Source organism: Ceratotherium simum, chromosome 27 (genome assembly GCF_057802395.1).
Source record: "Ceratotherium simum simum isolate JZ-2026a chromosome 27, ASM5780239v1, whole genome shotgun sequence".
In the NCBI taxonomy this organism is placed as follows: domain Eukaryota; kingdom Metazoa; phylum Chordata; class Mammalia; order Perissodactyla; family Rhinocerotidae; genus Ceratotherium; species Ceratotherium simum.
The window spans coordinates 25,920,632-25,946,849 of record NC_141926.1 but is presented as its reverse complement, the minus strand read 5'-3'; the positions used below and the strand labels follow the sequence as shown (position 1 = coordinate 25,946,849).

The 26,218-nt window shown below is 39.7% G+C and overlaps 1 pseudogene; it reads right to left on the bottom strand.

Moving 5' to 3' along the window:
- Positions 1-2,118: 2,118 nt before the first annotated feature.
- On the bottom strand, positions 2,119-26,218 carry LOC147913453 (uncharacterized; annotated as a pseudogene).

The window sequence follows — 26,218 nt, the reverse complement described above, 5'->3', positions numbered from 1 at the left end:
TAGAGTAATTCAATGCATTTGCAACATTAACTGGGGCTGTTCACAAAGAAGTATCTGAGACTTCTATAGTTCTATAAACGATTGCATTTTGGTACGTTCATATGATTCAATTAAACCCTTTAACTTATAGTGGGATGGCCATTGAATTCATATCAATATCTCAGCATATTGAACTTAATTGACTTAATGTCTTATTAAGTCCTCACTAGAAGTAAAGAAGAGAAGTTTACAAACATCAATGAACACACTGGAATGATTTCAAGAAAAACATTAACTGTTAGCCTCCTTTGTTTTAGTCTGAGTTCTCCAGAGAAACAGACCAAATAGTAGATTAGTATGTATATACTTATATATATATAAGTATATATATAAGTATATATATATATAAGTATACATATATATATATATATAAGTATATACTCTATATATATATATATATATATATATATATATATAGAGAGAGAGAGAGAGAGAGAGAGAGAGAGAGAGAGAGAGAGAAAGGTGGATTATATGGAATTTTCTCATGTGATTATGGAGGCCAAGTCCCAAGATCTGCAGTCAGCAAGATGGAGACCCAGAAGAGCTGATAGTGTAGTTTTAGTCCAAAAGCTAGCAGGCTCAAGATCCAGGAAGAGCCAATATTTCAGTTTTAATCTAAAGGCAGAAAAAAAGTGATGTTTCAGCCTGAAGGCAGTCAGGCAGGAGGAATTCTCATCACTCTCTGGAAAGTCAGTCTTTTTGTTCTATTCTATCCTTAAACTGATTGGATGAGACTCACCCACATTGGGGAGGGCAATCTGCTTTACTCAGTTTACCAATTTTAATGTTAATCTCATTCAAAAACACCTTCACAGGCACACCTAATGTTTGACCAACTGTCTGAGTGCCCCATGGCTAGTCAAGTTGATGTCTACCCCTTGTTAACATGGCACCCATACACATCTCCTTAAACGGTAGTTAATCTCCAAATAAAGACAATAAGAAGGTCATAATTCCACCTAACACGAGACAAATATCCTGTGTCCAAAATGCACTGTGTCCAAAATGCACAACCAAAAACTCCTTCCCCAGAAGAGGAGGTAAAGTCCTTGAGTGATGTTTGTTCTTCTTGATATACCATAACTTGAATACTATGATGTAAAATTGACAATACTTAAATACTATGATAGAAAGTCAATACATCTTATGTTACATAATAAGAGAGGGAAGAAAACAAAGATATTTTAAACACACAAACACCCAAATGTATTCATAACAAAATAAGGAGAAAATACCCATGACAATTACAGTCCTTATTTCTGTAACTGGTTGCATGCTTATAACTGGTTTTTATAACTACCTTCTTCCATTACCCATTCTGTACTCCCTTGGCTCTCAGCAAGCACCTCAGCTGGTGGTGGTTCTTTACCCAGTGGTGTCACCGACTAGTGTCCCAAGGAACTTAATGACGGGTGTGGAAGCATTTAACTGTTTTTCCAAATTGTTTTTTTATGTTAAGGAGACACAACCAGAAACCACCCTGAAGCTAACCAAGCCTTTCTACAAGAGCTGTGCCCATGACCTTGCCTTATTTTAATGCGAAGATCTCTTCTAGAGGAGATTAAGCCTCATTACCGTAATCTGCAGTGTACCCGCCTCTCCTTTTTGAATATTCATTCCCTAACCAAATACAAGTTCCTCCTTCCCTTTGTTCGGGCATGCCATGACTTTGGAAATGATTCCTCATGGCCTCCTATTTACTACAAATACACTTTACTTTGTGAGACCGGTGTAGAGTCTTATTTAACTCACCAGGAGGTGAGCCCACTTGGTTCAGTAACAGTGGGGTGACCCAAATCTTCATTCATGAATTCCTGATGAGTCAGAGTTGTTAGTAGTACTGCCTAGATTAGGTTGTTGTAGTTTTCCATTGACCATAATTACAAGACATGGTAATACTAAGAGACATTCTAAGAGATCTATATTTCAAACATACTCTCTCTTACCTCTATTTTGTAGGAGTTGTCCAATTTTCACTTGGTCAGGATCAATCGCCCCAGCCAGCACCTTAACTCTCTTCTTTGCCTGTTGATTTGGAAGTGTGAGGAACCCAAAATGGCTGAGTGACAGTCTTAACTTTCATTGTAATGGAAACATCGATGTGTCTCCTGGTGAAAACATTTCTCCCTTTGGATCTAAAACTTCTAGTACAGTAGAGTATAAAGTCATGGGAACAGGAAGCAAAAACTTTGCTAATGGATCAATAGGGTGATAGTGAGTGGTGCCACTCTCATTTATACTTCTTGATGCCTGGACCCATTAATCCTGGCTTTGGGAGAAACAACACCTTATATTGGATGCTGATTCAGAGCATATATAGCTTTCTGGAAAATATTACCTCTGGCAAGATATTGCCACCCAGCTGACACTGTAACTGAGTCTTCAAAAGGCCATTCCATCAAACCAGCCACTTCAAGATAGTGGAGAACATGGTAAGACCAGTGAATTTCATGAGCATGGGCCCATTGACACCCCTGTTTTGCTGTGAAGGGACTTCTTGACCAGAAGCAGCACTTTGTGGAACATTATGATCGTGACTAAGGCATTCTGAAAGTCCACAGATGGTAGTTTCGGCAGAAGTATTACATGCACAGAAGGCAAATCCGTATCTAGAGCAAGTGTCTATTCCAGTAAGAACAAACATTTCCCCTTCCATGATAGAAGTGGTCAAATGTAAGTGACCAGCCACCAGGTAGAATCTGCAGCTGACCACCCCAGGGAATCTGCAGCTAGCAGATTGGGCATTCAATGATGATTGAAGACAGGTAGGCCTTGGTGAGTAGAAGACCACATCGCTGAGCACATGCATAACCTCCATCCCTGCCACAATGGTCACTTTGTTCATGAACCCATTAGGCAATGACACGGATGCCTGGGGAAAGAGGCTGACTGGTTTCCACAGAATGGGTCATCCTATCCACTTGATTATTAAAATGCTCCCTTTGGTGACCATTCACGTGAGACACAAATATCTTCATGTTTTTTGCCCATTTGGAGAGGTATATCCATATGCTTTTTCCCTACATTTGCTTGTCATCAATTTTCCAATCATATTCCTTCCAAGTTCCTGATCATCCAGCCAAACTATTGACCACAGCCTATGAGTCGATATATAATCACACATCTAGCTATTTCTCCTTCCAAGCAAAATGAACAACTAGGTGTACTGCTTGAAGTTCTCCCCACTGGGAACATTTTCCTTCACCACTGTCCCTCGCGGATATCTCAGAAAGGGACTGTAGTGCTCTAGTTATCCACTTGAAGGTGGTGCCTGCATATCATGCAGAACCATCTGTAAGTCTTCTCTTCCTCTGCCAACTCTCCATGAGGTCAAAGGTACAGGCTGGGAGAGAGAAGGCAGTGTAGCAGGAGAGGGGACCATGGGCATTTGAGCCACTTCTTCATGTAGCTTAGTTGTGCCTTCAAGGCCAGCTCAAACCTGATCATGTATATACCATTTACATTTGATGACGCAGTGCTGTTGTGCCTGGCTAACTTTACGGCGTGGTGGGTCAGATTACACCCTATTCACAATGGGCAGCTCAGGTTGCATGGTAACTTGGTGTCCCATTGTTAAGTATTCAGTCTCTACTAATGCCCACTAGTAGGCCAACAGCTGTTTCTCAAAAGGACAGTAGTTATCCGCAGAAGATAATAGGCCCTTGCTCCAAATATCCTAAGAGCCTGTGCCGTGAATCACCTATAGAGGCCTGTCACAGGCTCCAGACAGCATCCTTATCTGCCATTGACACTTCAAGTGCCATTGGATCTGCTGGATCCCATGGCCCAAGGGGTAGAGTAGTTTGCATAGCAGCCTAGTTCTGTTGCAGAGCCTTCTCTTGTTCTGGACCTCACTCAAAACTAGCAGTTTTTTGGATCACTCAGTAAATAGGCAGGAATAACACACTCAAATGAGGAATATATTGCCTCCAAAATCAAGAGGCCTACTGGGTGTTGCACCTTTCTTTTTTTTATTGTAAAATGGTCCAAATACAGCAACTTGTCCTTCACCTTAGAAGGCATATCTCAACATGCCTCACACCACTGGACTCCTAGAAATTTCACTGAGGTAGAAGCCCCCTGAGTTTTAGTCATATTTTTTCCCCACCCTCTGTCAGGCAAATGTCTTACCAAGAAATCTAAAGTAGTTGCCACTTCCTGCTCACAGGGCCCTGTCAGCATAATTTCATCAATGTAATGGACTGGTATGATATCTTGTGGAAGGAAAAATGATCAAAATCTCTGGGAAATAAATTATGACATAGAGCTGGAGAGGTGATATACCCTTGAGATAAAACAGTGAAAGTGTATTTCTGGCTTTGCCAGCTGAAAACAAACTGCTTCTGATGGTCTTTATTGACAAGTATTGAGAAAAAATAATTTTGCCAGGTCAATAGCTACATACCAGGAACCAGGGTGTGTGTTAATTTGTTCGAGCAATGAAAGCACATCTGGTACAGTAGCTGCAAATAGAGTCACAGTTTAGTTAACATGATAATCCACGGTTATTCTCCAAGATCCATCAGTCTTCTGCACAGGCCAAATAGTTAAATTGAATGGGAATATTGTGGGAATCACCACTCTTGTATGTTCCAAGACATTGATGGTGGCACTAATCTTTGCAATCCCTCCAGGATTGCTTTTGGTTTGTTATTTTCCTAAGTACAGGCAGTTCCAGTGGCTTCCACTTGGTTTTTTCCACCATAATAGCCCTCAGTCCACAGGTCAGGGAATAAAACTAGCAGCTGAGTCTATCTAATCCAATTATGCATTCTGGAACTGGGGAAATAATCACAGGATGAGTTGAGATACCCGCTGGGCCCGCTGTGAGACAGACCTGCACTAAAAGTCCTTTGGTCACTGGACCACCATAAGCCCCTACTCTGATTGGTAGACTACACTGATTACTGTCTCCTGGAATTAGTGTCAGTTCAGAGCCAGTGTCCCCAAAAGTCTGATTATTTCCTTTCCTTTAATGCACAATTACCCTGGTAAAAGGCCATAGATCCATTTAGAGAAGGCTAGGAGAAAGATGAATAATATGCTTTTGGCAGTATTCTGGGGTCCTTCCTCAAGGGTATCTGGGTTTCCCTTCATTCAAGGGTTTCTGGGTCTGTAAACTGGCTCAAAAAGCTGTTTTTATGATTTTGTTAGCCTTTTCTTCATTTGTACTAGAAATTTTCTGCTTATACAGATCAAGTAAAAATGTAATAGGCTTCTTATCTATTTCACTTCTATAGACACCATGATCAACTAACCAACAGCATTGGTCTCTATGAGTCAGACTCTTTTGATTACTGCTTTGACTCTGTGGTCCATTATGGTAACAATGCCCACCTTGCCTTTGGTGGTTGACAGTTGCCACTCGGTCCTGGACACTCCAGGATCCAATTACTCCCCTTGCAATTAGGTTTCCCAATTCAGTAACCACAGTTCCCACTGTAAGGTCCATCCTACAGCAAAAAGTGATCACAGAGCTTACAAATTTATTTCTTATAGTCATGATGAAAGACGTGTCTTCTGGACCTTCCCTGTGTGGGTGAGTAGGTCTTAACTGACAAATCTAACGTTCCAATCGCTCTATGCCTTTGAATCCTTACTACGTTAAATCAAGGCAGATCTGACATTTCTAACCCATTCATGGTGGGCCATCTGTCGGTCCCTGTTTCAAGCAAACAAACTGTTAGAACCATTTCTATCTCTTCAAACTGCAATATTTAATGCAGAATCTGCTTAGTGAACCCATATAAATAAATTCAGCCTAATCCAACTTTATATTTTTTCCACCATTATCCCATAACTTTCCATTTCTGCACATATTTCCCACATTTCTGCCCATATAAATTAGAAAACTCGAGTAGTTCTTTTGGAGTGCAGTGCATCTCCTCATGGGTTACACTTTGCTCCTCATCTTTAGGGATCTGCTGAGTCTAATTATGGTTCTAGAAGCAAAGAGGGATAATGGTGGTGGATCCTGAGGAGAATCAGCATTGTCTTGCAGGGTGACTGCCTCAGTGGAGGCCATTACAGTTTCCTCAGGGAGTATAGTTAATCCCCTCAGATAAGGGTGGAGAGGCACTTCCATTGGGAGTGGGGAGGCCTCTTCCACTGTAAAAGAAGATTCATCGGAATTTAGGGGCTCAATATCCTCAGTTTCATCAGGGTCTTCTGACAACTCCCATTTCCAACTCACAGGGTCCCATTCTTTACCAACTAATGTCCTCACTTGAACAGTAGACACATTATAGGATGGGAATTCAATTTGCATTGTAATTTATCCACTGGCATGATGAGAGTCTGGGTTAGATTTTCAACAATCTCAGCCCTGTAGCTATAGGAGATGAGATTCCTTCAGGGCACACATAGAAGCTTCCAGGTTTTTATGTGGCCCTTGATCCAGGAATTAAAATCCCTGACCTCATACTTTTCTTTCCCCACTTTGTCCAGTGACATTAGGAGCAACCAACCAATTTCAGGAGCACCAATGGTTACAGTCAGCCCTCTGTATCTTCAGATTTTGCATGTGCAAATTCAACCAACCATCCATTGAAGATCCACGATTGGTTGAATCCATGGATGTCAAACCCACAGATATGGAGAGCTGACTGTATTCATTGTACTACACCATTTCATATGAGGGACTTGAACTTCCGCAGATTTTAGTATCCTCGGGCGTTCCTAGAATCAATCCCCCGTGGATACCAAGGGATGACTGTAGTTCCAGTGCAAAGGTCAAGGTCAGTAGGATCAAGACTCAGGAAAAGCCACTGTTACAGTATGAGTCTGAAAGCATGAAAAAAAAAAAAGTCTCAGCTCTATGGCAATTAGGCAGAAAGAGTTCTCTTTACTCTCAAGAGGGTCGGTCTTTTTGTTCTATTCAGGCCTTAAACTGATCCCATCCACATTGGGGAAGGCAACCTCTTTTACTCAGTCTACCAACTGAGATGTTAATCTCATCTAGAAACACCCTCTCAGACACACTCAGAATAAATTTGACCAAATATTTGGGGACACTGTGGCATAAAATTGACCATTACACTCCAAATTTTTTTCACCATAATTTAAATATTTTACTCCCCCAAATTGTAGTTGCTTTTGGGATAAGAGATAAGGAGGGGCATGAAAAAAGGACATTTAATGAAATATCTGTATTTTAAATAGTTGAAAGAAATCCAAAGAATTATTTCCAATTTTTATCCCCTAAAGATCCACCAATAATTCTGTTATTTTTATAGATGACTTAATTATGATTAACTCAATTATCTTCCCAAATGAACAAAAACTCCACCAATTAGATGATTAGTAGCATCATCTAAATGGTTCAGCCATATATATATTTTAATGAGATATTAGTGGGACATCTTACAACTGGTGCTGGTTTATCAGCTAAGTTGCTATTTTAATGTGACTTCGTCTGATCTTTCAAAAAATGTTTTCTAAAATAATTAAGTGAAAAATGCACAATTCAACAAATGTTCCTTGTCCATATGTTTGGTGATGTACTTTATTGGTGACTAGATAGGTAGTGATAACTTCAACATGGACAATGAATATTTCTAGGTGAACAGTACACTACCAGGATAGGAAATATTATCATGCTACTCTCAGTCACCAACAAAAGGTTGATATTACTCTGCCAGTCTGGTTTACAATAAACCAACATAGAGTATTTTCTGGTGCAGTTGTAAATACTATATTACTTATCATTAGCATATTTTTAAAAAAATCTATAAAACAACACTATTGCCTAAAGGAGGTATTAAAGGATTGTCATATCAATTGTATAAAAACAATAATGTCTGGGGCTGGCCCCAGGGTTAAGTTTGATGCGCTCTGCTTCAGTGGTCTGGGTTTGCAGGTTCGGATCCCAGGCGTGGACTTACACCACTTATCAGCCATGCTGTGGCAGCAACCCACATACAAAATAGAGGAAGATTGGCAAAGATGTTAGCTCAGAGCCAATCTTCCTCAAGTGAAAAAAGAGGAAGATTGGCAATGGATGTTAGTTCAGGGTTGAATCTTCCTCAGCAAAAAAAAAAACAAAAAAACAAAAAAAACCCAATAATGTCTGTCCTATTTAAGACAAACATTTATATAATGTTATATAATCTATATAATATAATCTAAAATAAGTATTTTGTACAAAATTTGTGAATTATTTACTCTGCCCTTTATTCTAGCTATCAGCTTTATTGTGGTGTAATTGACTTTCAATAAACTGCATGAATTTAAAAAGTACAAATTGACATGTTTTGACCTATGTACACCTGTGAAACCATCACTGCAGACAAAGTAATCAATATATCCATCACCTCAAAAACATTTCCCTAGGCTCCTTCCTAATCATTCTTTATTGCTATTCCATACACACCCTCCCACCTTTTCCAGGAAACCACTAATCTAATTTTGTTCACTATACAATAGTTTGCATTTTGCAAAATTTTACAGAAGCAGAGTCATATATAGCACATATTTTTTTGCCTGGTTTCTTTCATTCAGTTTAATTATTTTGAGAATGATCTATCTTGTGTGTTATCAATAGTTCATTCCATCTGATTGCTGAGTAGTATTCCACTGTATGTATATACCACAATGTGTTGATGGACATTAGAGTTGTTTACAGTTTTGATTATTACAAATAAAGCTGCTAATTATCTCTATGTATAAGTCATTTTATGGACATATGCTTTTATTTCTCTTGAGTAAATACCTACCAATAGAAGGGAGGACTCATAAGTATAGATGTATATTTAACTTCTTAAGAAACTGCCGCATTGTTTTCAAAGTGGTTTTATCATTTTACATTGTCAACAGTAGTATATGAGAGTTCCAGTTCCTCCACATTCTCACCACCAGTTGGTATAATTGGCCTTTTTTTTTTTAAAACCATTCTAATAGGTGCATGATAGTATTTCATAGAAGTTTTAATTTGCATTTTCTTAATGGTCAATGATGTTGAGCATTTTTTATGTGCTTATTTACCGTCTCTATGTATTCTCTGGTAAAGTGTCTGTTCAAATCCTTTGCCCTTTTTTTAATTGGCAAAATCCAACATCTAAAAACTTTCAGCCAACCAGGAATGGAAGGTAACCTCCTCAACATGATAAAGCATCTAAGAAAAATCTATAGCTAACATCAGACAGGTGAAAGTCTGAATGCTTTTCCACCAATATCAGGAATAAGACAAAGATGTTCACTCTCACTACTTCTCTTCAGCATTCTAATTGAGATTTTGGCCAGTGAAATCAGGCAAGTAAAATAAATTTGCAAAAAAGAGATAAAACTGTCTTTATTCAGCGATGATACGATTATCTACGTAGAAATTCTAATGAAATCTATTTTTAAAAGTTAGTAGAACTAATAAATGAGCTTAGTAATTAAAGTTCTATATACTAGTATAAAATTTTGGAAATTTAAAAAATATAATTTCTAATAGCATAAAAGTATGAAATATTTAGGAATGAATCTGATAAAAGATGTGAAATTTCTGTTCCCTGAGAACAGATGAGAAGTGCATAATATTGCTGAGAGAAATAAAAGAAGACCTAAATAAATGGAGAGCTATACCATGTTCATGGGTCTGGAGACTTAATATTTGTAAGATGTAAATTCATTTTAATTTGCTCTATAGATACAACAAAATCCCAATTGAAATTCCAGCAAGTTTTGATAGAAATTAACATTTGATTCTAAAATTTATATGGAAATGCAAACTACCTGCAGGAACCTGACAACATTAAAAAGGAATAAGAAAGTTGGAGGACTAATACTACCTGACTTCAAGACTTACTATAAATCCACAATAATCAAGACAGCGTATTTTTGGTGTCCAGATAGACAAATAGATCAACGGGAACAGAATAGAAAACCCAGAAATAGATCCACACATATATGGACAACTGATTTTCAAACAATTGTAAAAGTAATTTAGTGGAGTTAGAGTAGTCATTTCAAGAATGACGATAGAGCGATTGGATACTCATATTCGAAGAAATAAACTTTGGTCTATACTTCACACTACATATAAAAATGAACTAAAATGGATTATAAACATTAATGTCAAAATTTAAACAATAAAAATCATCTTAAAAGAAAATTTTAAGATATAAAGAGAAGGTTTTTCACATGGAATGGAATAACGAGGTGTTTGCCTCCTCAACAACAATAAGTCCGACAGGAATTGCAAAGAATGATTTTTTTTTTTAACTGAGGCCTTCAAATATCCTCAATCATTGTGGGAGGATGTAGGGGTGAGCAGGAATGCCGATGGGACAAACAGGTTAAGTCCTAGTCGATGATGGAAATTGCCCTACTTGGTCTTAAAAGGGATGAATGTCTAACCAAACCTGGATAATATTTCTTCTGCTTTTATTTTCACGTGAATATTTAGAATTGCCTTTAAGAGTTATAGAGTTGGTGATTGGGTCCAGTCCTGGTATTCATCAAAACAAAATCTATCAATTCAGTGATCACACTTTCATTTTTAATAAAATAATATTTATTAAAGAGATAGAGAATAGTAATAAAAATGATGAAATATTTTTGTAGAAGATGTCAAAGTTTCAGGTGGTATAATGTTCTGACCATCAAGTTGATTATTTAAAAAATTCTAGTATTTGATATTCATTCTTCACTTTAAGTTTTGAATTTTGCCCGAAGGATATAGATCGGGAGTATGCGACATAGTGAAATGTTATAAATAATGAATATGCCCCATATGAATGAATGAATATTTCAAATTCTTCCTGATTGACAGTACTAGCAGGAAGAATGCAGATGAAGCATAGCATTAGCAGATTCAGAAGTGCTACAGAAGGTACAGATAGGCAAGCTGGGCATTTCATGGCTCTAACTTCCAACACTAGGAAAGAACTTTTGTACATGCTCTTTGGAGTTAAAATATGAATCAAACATTGTTTTGCATCTTTATACTTATTTTCAGGAAAAATTTCACCTGCCTTACCATTTTTTAGGTATAGCCTCTATGACTACTCAAAAAATATTAAAACTCTCAAAATAAGAGTGATCGAAACACAGATAAAACAAAGATCCCAGAGGTAGAAGCTGTAGGGCTTTATACCTCTGAAAGAATCCAAGATTCTTCTATTTTTCTACCCTGTCATCATCACTGCCCACATCCACCATCAAGTCAAGTCATGCTCCAAGATGGCAACTGGAATATCAGGTCTGAGCCTTAATTCAACAGGATGGGGAAAAAGGCAAAAAGAGGACATGTTCAACTGAGTAGGCCTTCCTGAAGGAGCCTTCCTGAAAGTCAAATACAACCCTTCTGTTTACATTGCATTAATCAGAACCTACGTTATATGGCCACACCATGGTGCAAGTGTGGCTGGGTGAGACCATCTTTGCTTGGCTTTCCTGACACATTTAGTACGCTTTTATGTGGGAAGGAGAGGAGAATGGATATTGAGTAGGCAACTAACAGGCTCTGCAAAAGTCTCTATGACTATTTTACCACACTTAATTTTCATATTATTTCTCTAAATGTACTGAAATGCCAAATTATCAGTTAGGAACAATCATTCTTAAATTTATAAATATATACACATGACAAAGTATGCAATCACAATGCCGACAAGAATCTGTGTTTGCTTTTCCACATATGTGCTCAGACAGTACTTTTTGAATACTTGCCTTAGTGCCATAATCAAATAGTATTATATGTGTTTATACAATTGTAACCACTCCAACATGAATCACTGGAGATCACAAACTATATTTTATGCATCTCTATCAGACAGCTGTTGCTATATTACACACAGGTACAAACTCTTAGTGGCATATAAAAATAAGTACTTTTTTTCATCAAGCCTCTGTGAACTGGCTAGGGCGGCTCTTCTGACCACAGCTGGGCTGCTCAAGCAGCCACCTGTTGGCTGATCTAGCCCGAGCTCAGCAAGGTGTCTCTGCTTCAAGTGCCTGGCAGTGAACAAAGAGAGCAAGTCTTACGCTGTGAGCCCTAGCTTATGCATTATCTACTGACATCCCATTGGACAAGCCAAATCATGAGTCCAAAGTAAAGAGTCAGGGAAGCTTACTCCTTTGTGAGAGGAATTGTTAAATTACATGGAAAAGAGCAAGGATATAGGGAATGATGAAGAACTGGGGCCAGTAAGTGCTTCAATCTACCACAGGACAAATCTTCGGACTAAATTTGGGGCCTGACACACACAGCCTCACTTATTGAATAGACATAAAATGAATAAAGAAAGTGAATTAATCAGGGTTCTCCAGAGAAACAGAACCAATAGGATATATATGTATATATATGTAAAAGGAGATTTATTATGAGGAATTGGCTCCCACGATGATGAAGGCTAAGAAATCCCACGATCCGCCATTTGCAAGCTGGAGACCCAGAAAAGCTGGTGGCATAGGTAATTCAGTTTGAGTCCAAAGACTTGAGAACCAGGGAAGCAGACGGTATAAATCCCAGGCCAGGAGCAGGAGGAGATGAGATGAGATCTCCCAGCTCGACAATGAGACGGCAAAAAGGGGTGAATTCCTTCTTCCTCTGCTTTTTGTTCTATTCAGGCTCTCAGTGGATTGGATGATCCTCACCCACACTGGGGAGGGCAATCTACTGAGTCCACAGATTCAAATGCTAGTCTTATCAGGAGACATCCTCATAGAAAAGCCAAGAAATAATGTTTAATCTGGCACCCTATGGCCAGTCAAGTGGACACATAAAATTAATCATCACAGAAAGGAATATATTTTTTTCATTGCAAAATTGTTTGTAATGAAAAACAGACAAACAAACTGGAAACAAACCTAACTGAAATGGAGAAATAAATCGTGGTATTTTTCATGCAGTGAAATATTATACAGGAGTGAAAAATGAATTGACTAGAATTACATGCACCAACGTAAGTAAATCCCCCAAACATAATGTTGAATGGGAAAGGCAAGTTCCAGGAGGATATATACAGTCTGATTCCATTTATACAAACCTTTAAAACACTACATTGTTTGTGGTTATAAACACATCCTGTAAATATTTAAAAGCATCTATGGGATTTATTTATTTATTTATTTTGCCCTCAAATTTTCATATTTTAAACCATCACGGTTTTCAGGCTTCTTAGCCCCACTGCTTTCAAAGTGTCTCCTAAACATAACTTCACATTCTTTCTTAAAAATAATCAGTGAAGTTTAATACATACCAGTTTTCCATTACTTAATTTTTTTTCCCCCAAAGCCCCAGTAGATAGTTGTTTATCATAGTTGCACATCCTTCTAGTTGCTGTATGTGGGACGTGGCCTCAGCATGGCCAGAGAAGCGGTGTGTTGGTGCACGCCCGAGATCTGAACCCGGGCCGCCAGTAGCAGAGCGCGTGCACTTAACCGCTAAGCCACGGGGCCAGCTCCTCCATTTAATATTAAGAAATTATTCATATTTTCTCATCTGAATTCCTCCTATTATAGGCCACACATTGAATCACCATTTTGTTAGTCTTCTCTGATGCTAGAATTAACTGAAATACAAATGAAAACTAAAGAATGTGGCATGAATCAAGATTCACTAAAGTCCCAACCTCATAGGAATATTGTGAGGAGTAAATGAATTTATATATGCAAAGCATTAAAAATAAATGCTCAGCAATGACAATCACTCAGTTTATATTATGTTATTATCAAGTGTTTATTGAGTGTGTATTGCTTGCAAGGCAGTGTTCACAGAAGTTATAACAATATAGACAATGTTGATAGAAGTTCCAATAATAAATTAATATTGAATGAAAAAAATTGACGTTTATTTAAAAAACAGTCCATGGTGGGAATCTGTGCTTTTCCACTTACAAGCTATGTCACTTGGGCAAGTTACTCAGCTGCTATGATTGCCAGATGTACGATTTTTTACATAATACATACGTGATTTAAAATGAGATATACCTCTGAATTACTTAGCAATGTGTTTGGCATATATTAGGCCCAAAATAAATATGATCTTCTTTCTTCTCTTTTTCCCTCTCTGCATCAGGCAGAGTCAAGTCAGGAGACAAAAATCTCACCAGTTACTTTACCAGATAGAATTTAATATAAACATATGTTGATCACATACAAAGTTGTCAACAAGGTAACAGAAAAGTCCAGACAAGAACTATAAGGTAATACAGAGGCAGCAAGTGCAGGAAGCAGCTTCTATCCTACGCTAGGGGAACAAAAAGGAAGACGTTGGAATTATTGTAATGAAACACAGACCTCTGGGTGTGGGTCTGGTGTGGCTGTGCGGCTGGTGCCTGATGAGGCATGATGAGCTGGGTTCTTCAAATGTTGGAAAAACTGCAAACTGGATTGAGATGCTGCCACGGGAGAAACTGCTGCTGAGGTGAAGAAGTTTTGCTAGGGGGAAACTCACAGGAACCACAGGGTGAAAGGAAACCCACAGGATGCAAACAGGAAGGAGCACGCCCTCTCTTCCTCCTCCAGCTTTGTTGTCTCCCAGTACTACAGCCTCTTGGCAGAAACGGAGTTTGTCAGGTCCCAGTGCTAGCATCACAAAACAGAAGGTAGAAGGGAGAGGGGGTTGAGTTGAGAGAAAATAGCTTAATAGAGGGCCCACTTCTAATCTCCTTCTCCAGACTCTCTCCTTTTCCTTGCTCCCTTCTTTCCTTCATTTCTGTCTTCTTTTTTTCCTTTCTTTCATCATTTTTCCAACTATCTATTCTTCCTTTCTCCCTCTCTCCCTCCCTTCCTTCCTCCTTCCCTTTCTTCTTGGATATCAATCTTGTAGGTTTGAAAAGAGATTTTAACAAATAAGTAGATATTATCTTTTACGTAACGAAAAGATACAGAAAATTGTATATGAGTTCAGGTAATGTATGTGATCATTAAAAAACAAAAGTACGGTTCCAGACACTTTACATTATCTTATTCATTTTATCAAAGCCTCACAATGACAAGACTCAAAAATGGCAGACCCAAGATCTGAACCCAGGTTTTTAGAATCCAATTGTCATTATTTTTCCTCTATCTTACAGATCACAGTTCATTTGGATAATTAGTAATGAATTCAGTCACTGCCATTTGGATTAGGCAGGCCTCAAAGGAATGTGAAAATTTGGATAGATTGAGAATGAGTAGAATATTATAAACACTAGAAATTTTGGAAGCAAATTTGAGATAAGGCAATAAGTGCTCCATAAACATTATACAATAAAGCTAATAAGCTAAAAAATTATAAAATGATTCCAATATTAGTGAAAATAATCATTCAGAGGAAAGAAATTTCTTTCAATTTTCTTGTCACATAAACTCTCAGAATTTTTAACAGGAAGCATGAAAATATATCATCTGTTATGTCCCAGAATGTAGTTTAGAAGTTAATTAACCGTACTTGGCAATAAAAAACATCAAGGTAGCTTTCTGAGATTGTAGAGTTGTTCATTAACTGATATGTTGATGCCAATTTCAAAAGCCCATCTGATTATCTAGTATGGGAGGCTTAATATAAACTGGTGTATTCCCTGCTGAAGAGATAATATGCGTTCAGAATTATAATGATAAACATTCAATGGCATATTGCAATTACCAAAGATGAAAACACAGTTACTTTACTTTTTTATAATTACATTTGAAAGCTTCATAAAATATATGTATTAGAACATGTTTACTCCTCACATCACTAAATCACCTAAAATATAGCACGAATATAAAAAAAATGGTTAAAATAGTGCTTTATGATGATAGACAATTCACAGCCATATTTATACCTATACAAACATCCTCAAATAAGAGTTAAAATACAGGGGCCGGCTCTGTGGCCTAGTGGTTAAGCTTGGCATGCTCCACTTTGGCAGCCTTGGTTCGATTCCTGGGTGTGGACCTACACCACTTGTTGGCAGCCATGCTGTGGTAGCGACCCACATACAAAATAGAGAAAGGTTGGTACAGGTGTTAGTTCAGGGTGAATCTTCCTCCAGCAAAAAAAAAAAAAAAAAAAAGAGTTAAAATATAAAAAAATATTTGTTTAGCTCTATATTTATCTGTCATCATGGAACCATGAACTTTTTAGCTAGACTACTTTTTGGTGTTAGGGATTAGAAGAGGTCCAGGAAATTATAGGTCCAGAACAGAAGACACAAGTAAATCTACCAAAGTGGAGAGATAGAGAGAGAGATATGAGAGAGAGAGAGAGAGAAGAGAATCACTTTGATCATGGTGGATATAGGTGGAAAGGAATAGAATGAAAAATGATAATCATGAAAGTTTCATCCCTTAGTCTAATTTCTACATGTTAAAGATAACTTCCATTTCTACCTTTTGTTGGTATGAGTTTCTAATAAATAGTGGAATGAACAATTAGAATTTAGTTTTCTTTATTTATTCAGCTCAATATCTAATGGCAATTATGGTCAGGTTACTAATAAAGAGAAATAGTCTTCCTTAGACCCAAACTGCATGAGGGCCTGCAGGTAACTACCACTGTGAAAAGAGGTATTAATGGGCTACTCAGGGATCAATTTTGACATTGCTCTTTCTCTCTGGGTATGCAATATATCTGTATATACATAAGAACTTCAAATGTTTTCAGTTTTTTAAATATTATATTGTTTATTGATGATCATAGAGCACTGCATTACACAATTAAAACTGATTTTAGCCTGTTTGTGAGACAAGCGAGGAGGGGAGTAATGAAGAGTCAAGTGGAATGCATTGAAAACTGTTTTACCTCCTGGCACCGAATCATTGACTGAGAATCAAATTCTGAAGAAAGACTTCTCCCTAATCTTCTCCTCTAGGAGTAAACAAAAATTACTTTCACTAAATTCCCAACATGAGAATCTTTGTCTCACAAGGGAACCTGTAACCGGTTGTAGCATATCTGGGCTCACTGATAGAGTGGGGTGTCTGGCTAGCACCCATGCTGAGTCATAGGGCTACAGAGATCTCTCCATCCTCACTTACCTCCAGTCCCTCCCCTAGTGCTCCTTCTCTCTGCCCTCAGATCCATAAAGTTGTGGTCACTGGATATCCCACCTTGCTTTACTATTCTCCTCAATATACCTTATTACCATCCTATTGTAAATTCTGTAGTCATCCTTTACAACAATATCAGATACTTTATCTCCCAGGAGAAACATAAAGCGTGTGCACCAGGTATGTTCTTAACATTTCAGCTATCAGTCTATAGCAGTTGGTACCTGTCTCTATTCCCTTGGCCACACCAGAGGATACCTTCAGCTTTGGGGGACATTTACTATACATGCCAATGGCTTCCTATGTCATGAAAATGTGTCTCTACCTGAGGGCCTTCTCTGGCTGCAGGAGCATAATCAGCTTGTGCCTAGGACCAAGCAGAAGTCCCAAGAAGCTAATGCCCCAAAGTAGGAATTGAGTGGATTATACACTAGCTTTTTGGACCTTTAGAATGACAGTTCTGAGATGTGTTCTACACAGTCTTTCAAAGGGTCTCTAGTGGGATTGAGCCCAATTTGCCTCTAGTATTAATGCCCCATTTACTGGCTTTCCTTCTATGGGTATGTAATGTCCCCACTCCTTTGATGTACTTTCTGAGATCTCTTCCCAAATAAACTATCTCAAAGACTTAAAGGAGGCAAGACACTTGTCCTTATCAAAGCTCCGTTTAATTACTAGTATTCTTCTCACCACAGATTTTGGGGAGAAACCACGTTAAGAGATTTGGTACTGCAAGTGTCTCTAGAAAGTAGGCTCTCACAATAAGTTTCTGAAAATGTCTACAACCTGTTGATTGATTGACTACAACTCATTTATGGGTTGGCTTGGAAAGATGCTCACTGGGGGCTGGGAGCAAGAGGGCCACTCCAGAGGGTACAGGAAAACTACCTTGCCTTTCATTCCATGTGATCTGATATCTACTATGGATACAAATTCTTTATTTGTGGAATCTCAGGAAAACCACCATAGGAAAGTTTGCTCCAGGGTTCTTGAGCAGAGTCTTGACTTGAGCAGCAGAGAATTATTCACTGTTCAAAAGCAGTTTCTGGCATGCTGCTGGGCATTGCTATAGACTAAGCACCTGATCATTAGCAATGACTCGTGAGCTAGATATTATCAGATCCACCAAGTCTTAGACTGAGGAAGCAGAAATGCATTGTATGATGGAAGTGGTACATTTGGTATCAGATCTGAGAAGGACAACAAAGCATAATCAAGTCACAGAAAGAGGTTACTCAAATACTCACACCATGTACGTCTCTTCTATCATGACCTCTACTTCAATTTACCCTCCCTGTGTACAGCTGACACAGAAGGAAAAACTCAGGGGTCATTTATTTTTATGTCACGTCAATAGGTGGTATGAGCTAAAGATTTACTGCTGGTTAAGGCTATCTCTGAAATAATAAGTGAGGAGAAATCCTCGAAGGAGGTAGAGATTTGAATAGTTCACTTGTTGAGATAAAGATATACATGGACTTATGGGCTTGGCTGGAAGTTCAGGGGCCTGGAAGGAGAAAGAAGGAGGTCTGGAGAGGAGACATACAAGTGTTCACTGAGATTGGTCACAAAGTGTGCAGATATTTATGATTCATGTCAATGCCCAGTGGTGGAAAAACTGAAAACCAGATGGATATAATGGCTCATCTCAGTGTTTTCACAAGGGGACCATTAATGGAATACTCATATGGAAGGGATGGGGACTATGCTTGGGGCCCACAGCATGTTCTCCATCTTACCAAGGCTGACTTATCTACTGATCTTTCAGCAGCTGAGGATATCCCTGATACTTCAATATCCAACCATCCCTTAAAGAGAACAAATAGCTATATTGTGTATAGATGATTATATCACACCTGTTCTACCATGGAGGGGATAATAATTCATCCTTCCTAGAATTGATAATAGTGTATGTTTGCCTTTCTAACCCCCCATTCTGACCCCATTCTGCAGATGCACAGAGTGTCTGGTTTTCCCACATAAGACTCTTCATTACATAGTCTCAGATTAAGGGACTCACTTGAGGGCAAAGGATGCAACAACAAGCACATGACCAGAGAGTTCACAGGTCACATTACATTATCACCCAGAAGCTACCAGACTAAGAGAAAGTTGGAATGGCCTCTTAAAGGCAGAACTTAGAGAAGACACTCTGTGGAGTTTATATGTTATCCCTTAGAATGCAGTGTGTGGATAAAACAGTCATCGTATTGTCCTATATCTCCAATATCTAGAATACGAGTCCCTGGGAACCAAAGAATAAAAGAAGGAACAGCCCATCTCACCACCACTCCCAGTGAATCACTTGGGTAATCTGTGTGTTCCATTCCACAACTGGAAGCATATTTGGGTTTGAGGTCCTTGTTCCTGGGATAAAATGGTGCTTCTATCAGAGAACATAGTAAGATTTCCATTTAACGTACAACAGTGGCTGGCTGTCCCTTGCTCATCTGTCATTTTCGTGTTGACAAACTGGAGTTTTAGATAAGAAGTTTAGATAAGAATTATTATCATGCTTGTAATTTTTGATATTGATTATTATGTGGAACTAGCAGTGATATTACATTATGAGAATACAGAGTATGTCTGTAACACAAGACATTTACTTGAGTATCTCATGATGTCTTGATGCCCAGGGATAACTGTGAACAGGAAATTACAGCAACCAGGGCCTGACAAGGACATGGTAACCTAGAATTCAGTCCTTTCTATTGCATCCTATGTCGAAGATCTATGTCACCCCACTAATCAAGCCATGCAGAACAGCAGAAGTGCTGGGGAAATATGAAAGGAATCTAAAAGGAGTGGTAGAAGAAAGAGATAATGAATATCAATTATGCTCTTAAGATTAACTGTATCACTCAAACTGTGGTTTGGCTAATCCTTATGTGGCAGATTTTATTTTCTTAGAGATCATGACCAATTAGTGAAGAATCAGTGAAGGGTGGAGTTGATTTAATGCTGGTCCTGAGGTCTAAATGGTGCAAGGTGTAGATGTAGGTGATGCGCTCAGTGTTTCACTCAAATTCCCTTGGTCCACTCTAGAGGATAACTGTAACTTTAGTGGAGTCTCCCTATATGTCAATGGCTTCCTATATTAGGCACTTATGTCTCTCTGTTTGGTGGCTTTCTCTGACAACATGAACAAGATCAACCTGCCTGTAGGACAGTCTGGAAGTGCCAAGGGGCTAATGATTGCAGTAGAACCCTCAACCAATGAGAATGAATGTTAGCGAAAAGTCAACCCACCTTACCCACTCCTTAGGGACACAGTTCTGAGGTGTTTTCAATACAGTTTCTCATTGGCATTGAACCCTAATTACCTACAGTGGTTAGTGGCTCACTAATGAATCCTTTATTGATTATCCACCCTTCCCCATCACACTTTCCTACCTTCTCACCATGCTTCTGGGTTACCACCCAAGTAAACTCTTAGCACAAAATCACCTGTTTTAAGAATTATTTTTGAGGAGCAAAAATGAAGACATCATTATCTCCAACTTACTATTGGACTATTTGGCTACCAAAATGTCTAACTTATAGAAATATATTTGGTTGAATATACATTATATCCACAATCTCTACAATGAAAATAATACATCCATGATTTACAGACACATGTACTTAAAAAAAAAGAAAAATACTTATTATATGACTGGAGAGTGATTATCAGAGCCAGATTCATGAAAGAGATCAAGTCATTAAGGCCATGAACAGACAAGAACAAAAATTTTGACAGAGAAAATGAGCATTTCAAATGAACCAGAAATGGCAATTTGCCAGAAAATGACTCCCTTTAAGGGCATTGACAGGACTTTGAGATCACATAGCCAACTCTGCATCAAGAGGACATGTTCTTTGAGTCTTATTTTCAATGGATTTGTTACATTTACATTGTGTATCAAGATAGCTGTCAAAAGTGAAGGCTAATCATCAGTTTGCAACAAATAGAAAGTAAAACTGTTCCCAGGGAGACCAGGGCCACAAATTAAATTCTTTGGCTTTAGCTCCTGCTATGTCAGCTTTTATTATTTGACCCTTGCCCATAGGCTCAGTTCTGCCCACAGTACAGGATCAAACATGCTTCTAGTCTGGACAAATTTAGGAAACTTGAATTCAGTTGCACAGAGTGGTCAGTACAAACACACACAAGTACAAATGTCTTTTGTCCCAGAATAGCTTCATTCTGCTTCATTGCTCTGACTCATCCCCAACCAGTGCACTAAGGCTTCTCTCCCTAGTCGATAACGACTCCTAAGAGAACACCCAGTGCTCTCCTCTCACTTCCCTGACAGATGTCCCAGTGGTTTCCACTTTTTGAAACTTGTTTCTTCCTGTCTTGATCCAATTCTGGTCCTTCTATTGAATCACTCAGTGACTCTGCTTCTTTTCTGAACTTTTATTTCATTTATTATCCTGCCTTATCACAGAAACATGGGAAATCATGAACAATAATAAATGCATATGCATATACATATAATAGTAACCTTTAAAATATGAATGAAAGAAAAAGAACCATATATAAAGAGGCAAGGACATAGTGCAAGAAAATCAAAGATAGGAATACTTCCTGCAATCAAGTGCATGATACAGATCTGAGTATACCGCTGGTCCTAGACTCTATTTTCCACTTCTGTAGCTTCACCCACCCCTGCTGTCTCACAGAGCCACTATGCAGATGTCTTGCAAATGTGAATCTCTGTTAGGAACCTCTTACCAAGCTACAGACCTGCATTTCCAGACTGCTAAACAACTCCAAATTGATAATTTGCCTCATCTCAAAGTTAGCTCATTCCATAATGAAGTTATAATTTTCTTTTTGTTTCTAATTAGCCTCAAATTTCATCATTCAGTTACCACCTATTTAACATTGTTCTAGGTCCAGGAGATACAATGGAAAACAGAATTTTACTGCCCTTGAGGAATTTAATATTTAGTGTGGCAAGCTGCCTCCTGAGTCCACTCACCAGAGTCACCCAGGAAACCACAGATCTAACCTTGTCACCCTCAAAGACCTCCACATCTTTAGCATGTCTTCCAGTTACATAAAGAAGACAGTCATTCAGTTGCCCAAAAGTTGAACACCAGAAAATCCTATCCAGACCAAAAGGGTATGTCCAAGCCAACATTAGTAAATAGAGACAGAGATGAACATCTCATGAACTCCTGTTTGTGGATGTCTTGAGAACTTAGCTTGTGGAAAAGAATATGTAGAACGTGGGCAAAGATATCATGTGTAAGGAACTTAACCAAGAATGAAAGTCACACTTGCTATGCAGAAAAAATTAAAAGGTGTCAGTCTAGTGCATGCAAACCAACAGCGAGTTCATCTCCATGCACATTAATGTCGTTGTTTCCACGCAGCAGAACAGGGGAATGCTGCTGGAGGATGTTGCAAGGACCTAAAGCAACAAATGACACAGATATTGGGGCCACACATGTATCTGGACGAAGACACTACTTATGATCTGCAGCCAGCAGGTCATTGGAAGTCCCCAAGTGATGCAGAGGTAACTGACCACCTATGAATACTGGTGGGATCGTGGCGGTGAAATGCTTTCTAGCAAGGGTTACATCAACGAGAAATGCTCCCCAGCCCAGCCTTCTGGGTGGTAAGGTCCTGATGAAACACAGACTGTACCACAGAATGCTTTCCCCCCACAGGGATCTCTCAGAAGACAGAGAATGAGTCACAGGAGGTACTGAGTAACAAATTTGGCCTTATGCTTAGAGTCATTGTCAGGGATTTGTATTAGAAGAAGCACGCATACTGGAAGATAGCACGCTGTGCCTATTTTAGGAGATGTGTCTAAGTAGATGGTGCTTTATGGTAGGTGGGAACCAACTTTGGCCTGGAGTGAGGACATGTACTGGCTCTAGAGTTCTCATGCCCCACACTCTACCCTCCCCCTCCACTCCATGCCCCCAGCTCCTGGACACATAGGCTACTGGCTGCATTTCTGGGGAGTGCTCCTCCCCTACCCCATCACTTCCCTCTGCAAGTCCCTACCTTAGCCTCTTCCTGTTGTCACCATGAATGATCACATGCAAGTGGATTCCTGGTACTGGGAGGTAGACATCCCTGTAAAGACAGCCCTGATAACTGCCTGCTCCTCGCAAATGGAGACACAGAATTACAGGAAAGCACTGCCTCTCTAGAGGGAATCTCCCTCCTCATCTTCGCCCACAGCCTGGGTTCTCAGTACCTCTGTTTCTCCTTTTCCAGTTTGTGCCTACATTTGAGTGTCCTATGGATCTTAGGGCTCTGTGCCGTCTCCCCTGACATCTGGTAGCCCTTGGCCTGGAAAGGCTATATCTTATCTAGGGCCAGCTTCATGAGTGTGTGCCTGGTGCAGTTGCACAGGGCCCCACACGTGAAAAGGCTCAGCACTTGGAGTTTTAATGCTCTGGAACGGCTGTCTTGAAATTCTTAACAAATTTATCGTTGAATTTGTATTTTGTAAGTCAAGTCTAATGGGACAATGGAGCATGCCTAGGGGGCTTGGAGCCTCAGCTCACATGTAGTCCTGCATCCCTCCCCTCTTCCCTAGGACAGGTTCTCGGACATCCACTCTCCACTTCCTAATACTCAGGTCCACCTGGCCTCAGCCACCTCATCCACGCCTTGGGAATACTGTGGCTCTCCACCTGGGGCAGTGATAAGGTTGCATGTGTGAAGAAGATCCATGTTCCACCATTGGCAAGGGGTCCTAGGCACGGGAAGCTTCAGTGTTAGGCAACAGCTGTTTCTGTCCAAGGCTGGCAGCACCATGGTGGATAAATTGGTGGGGGCTCCCACCCGCCCCCAGTTTGTGGGTTGGGGCAGTAAACTTGTGGAAAGGAGAGAATGATTTCCCCACCCCTGGCCAGAGCCGTGTATTTTCATTTGGCACTGGGCCCCACAATTTATGTAGCATTTCCTGGCCTCACCCCCTATGCTATTACCAGCCCCTCTTAGTTGTGGCCTTGACAAAACCCTCTCCTGAGCCGTCTTCTGACAGAGAGAGGGTTATTGACCAATATATGTTGAGCACTTGCAATATGTTAGGTCTTTTGCTAAACACTTGCAGTTTACAATCTTATTTCATGCTCATAATCACCCCATCATGAAACCCTTCCTGTTAGCTTCATCGTATGGATGGTAAAACCGAAGCATAGACAGTGCAGAAAACTTCACCAAGGTCTCATAGCCAGGAGGTTTTGCATGTAGGATTCAAACTCAGAACGTTTGATTTGGGAAATCATCAAGTTCCGCCTCATCTCAGAAGTGGGCTGGACCAATACCAAGACAGAAAAAGTATCTCAGATTACAGTTTGAAATGAGGCTGTGGACTTTACTCTAAAGGGACTTGTAAGATTATGACTATTGCATATAACTGTGGGCTCTGAGTGAGTCCTAGGCAAATTTAGGAAAGAACAAAAGGAATATTTAGTTGGCCTCAAAACTGTTTCAGAAGATAATTCAGGCTTATCAGTGCATCTGGCTCAGGGAAGCAGGCTATGATTTAGGAACCAAGAAGCCACGCAATCTCACCAAACCCATTGGTGGTCCTGGCAAGGTCGGAGGCCCTGGGCTCCCTCCTCCTGCCTGCACAGACCTCTGGTGTGGAGAACAGCTGTTTCCTGACTCTTATCCCACCTGTGATGCATGCAGCAGGAGAGACAGCTGGTCCCAACACAGGCAGAAGTGGCTGCTCATCACATGCCGGTGGGCTGAACCCTGATTCTTTTAGGTTCTGCTCTTTACATTAACCCCTTGATGGTCCTTGATCTGGAGTAAATGAAAGGGCCCTTTAAAAGCCTTTCTGAAGGTCTGACTGTCAAATGAATAACAGTAAACTAGGTAGCAAGAAAGGCTCCTTAATGGTGATCACGGTGGCTGAGAACACCCAAGGAGAGGCTGACTGTGCCAGCCATGCTCTAGCAGGGCAAATCTTGGTCCAACAGGACCTGAGACATCCTCCATGCATCAGGGAATTGAAAGCTGCACTCACTTGAATCTTCAGGTTTTGTTGGATGACCTCCCCACCCCTCTAACCATACACACGCTGATGTATACTCTTTCTCAGACTGGGTCCCTACCACTAGTATCTACCCATCCCAGCACCCTAAGGTCACAGGCTCTTTATATGGGAGGCTTGGATCCCAAAGAGAACACTGGAGACTTGGTCTCAGATGAGCAAATGTCTAATTTGACCAGGGCAGTCACACCACGAGGCTTCATCCGGTGAGCAAACAGCCTGCATCCCAGGCTCTCAGCTTAAGGTAGGCCCGTTCACCTCATTGCATCTCACCTCTAACTGAACAGCTCCCCAGCATTTTCTTCTGGGGACATCTTTTTCCTCCTTTGCCACTATGCGCCAGAGCATCAGATCAGTAGAGAGTATCTCACCTGTTGGTGGCGAATCCCCCAAATCTGTACTTTGCAACCACCTTATCACATGCGAATGTCCTTGGCAATCTATACTGTGATACACCCATCAGTTATTTTCATGGGAGATACTTGGTGTGAACACAGAAGTCAAATTCGCCATAAAATTCTAGAGCTTAAGTAGGAGGCAAAGTCCTGTGTGGTCTCTCCACGGTGTGGCCTGTGACCATGGAAGCCTCCAGTTCTCTCCAGCAGAGGGGTCTGGAGTTGGGTGTGCAAGTGGCTGAGTTTCTGTAGCTCAGACCATAATTAAAGTATGAATTCAGTTCAGAACATATTTTTAATTCACAGATTTGTATACTACCCTCAGGGAATCAAGATGTTATTGTTGATATTGCTGTAGAAATGTGTTTATATGAAGTTATCTTTCTTCATATTCTTTTAAAGACAATAAGTGAAACCTCACAAAAAAATGAAAAAGAAAAAATCAATTAATTTCTGGGTAGTATTCTCAACCTCGGAGAAAGGAAACCTAACCCTAAGATATAAGGTAAAACTCTCAAAGAAAGTCCCGTCAAAGTTAAAGGTTCAATGGAATGAAAAGTTAGGCAAATAAAGGGTGAGAAGAAGCCAGCGTTTGAAAAGGAGAAAAGCTTTTGGCAGAGGAAATAGCTCACGAGAAGGCAGAGAGGAGAGGAAGAATGGTGCATTTGAAAAAGGTGAAGAAGCCACATTCATACAAGTATGGGGAATCTCTTAAAATGGTCCTCCTCAGCTGAACGATAAGTGGGTCATTTTAATCTCCCCCACCTACCTGCTTCTTTCAGCTACGAAGCTATTTTGGATATTGATGTCAGGTTCCAT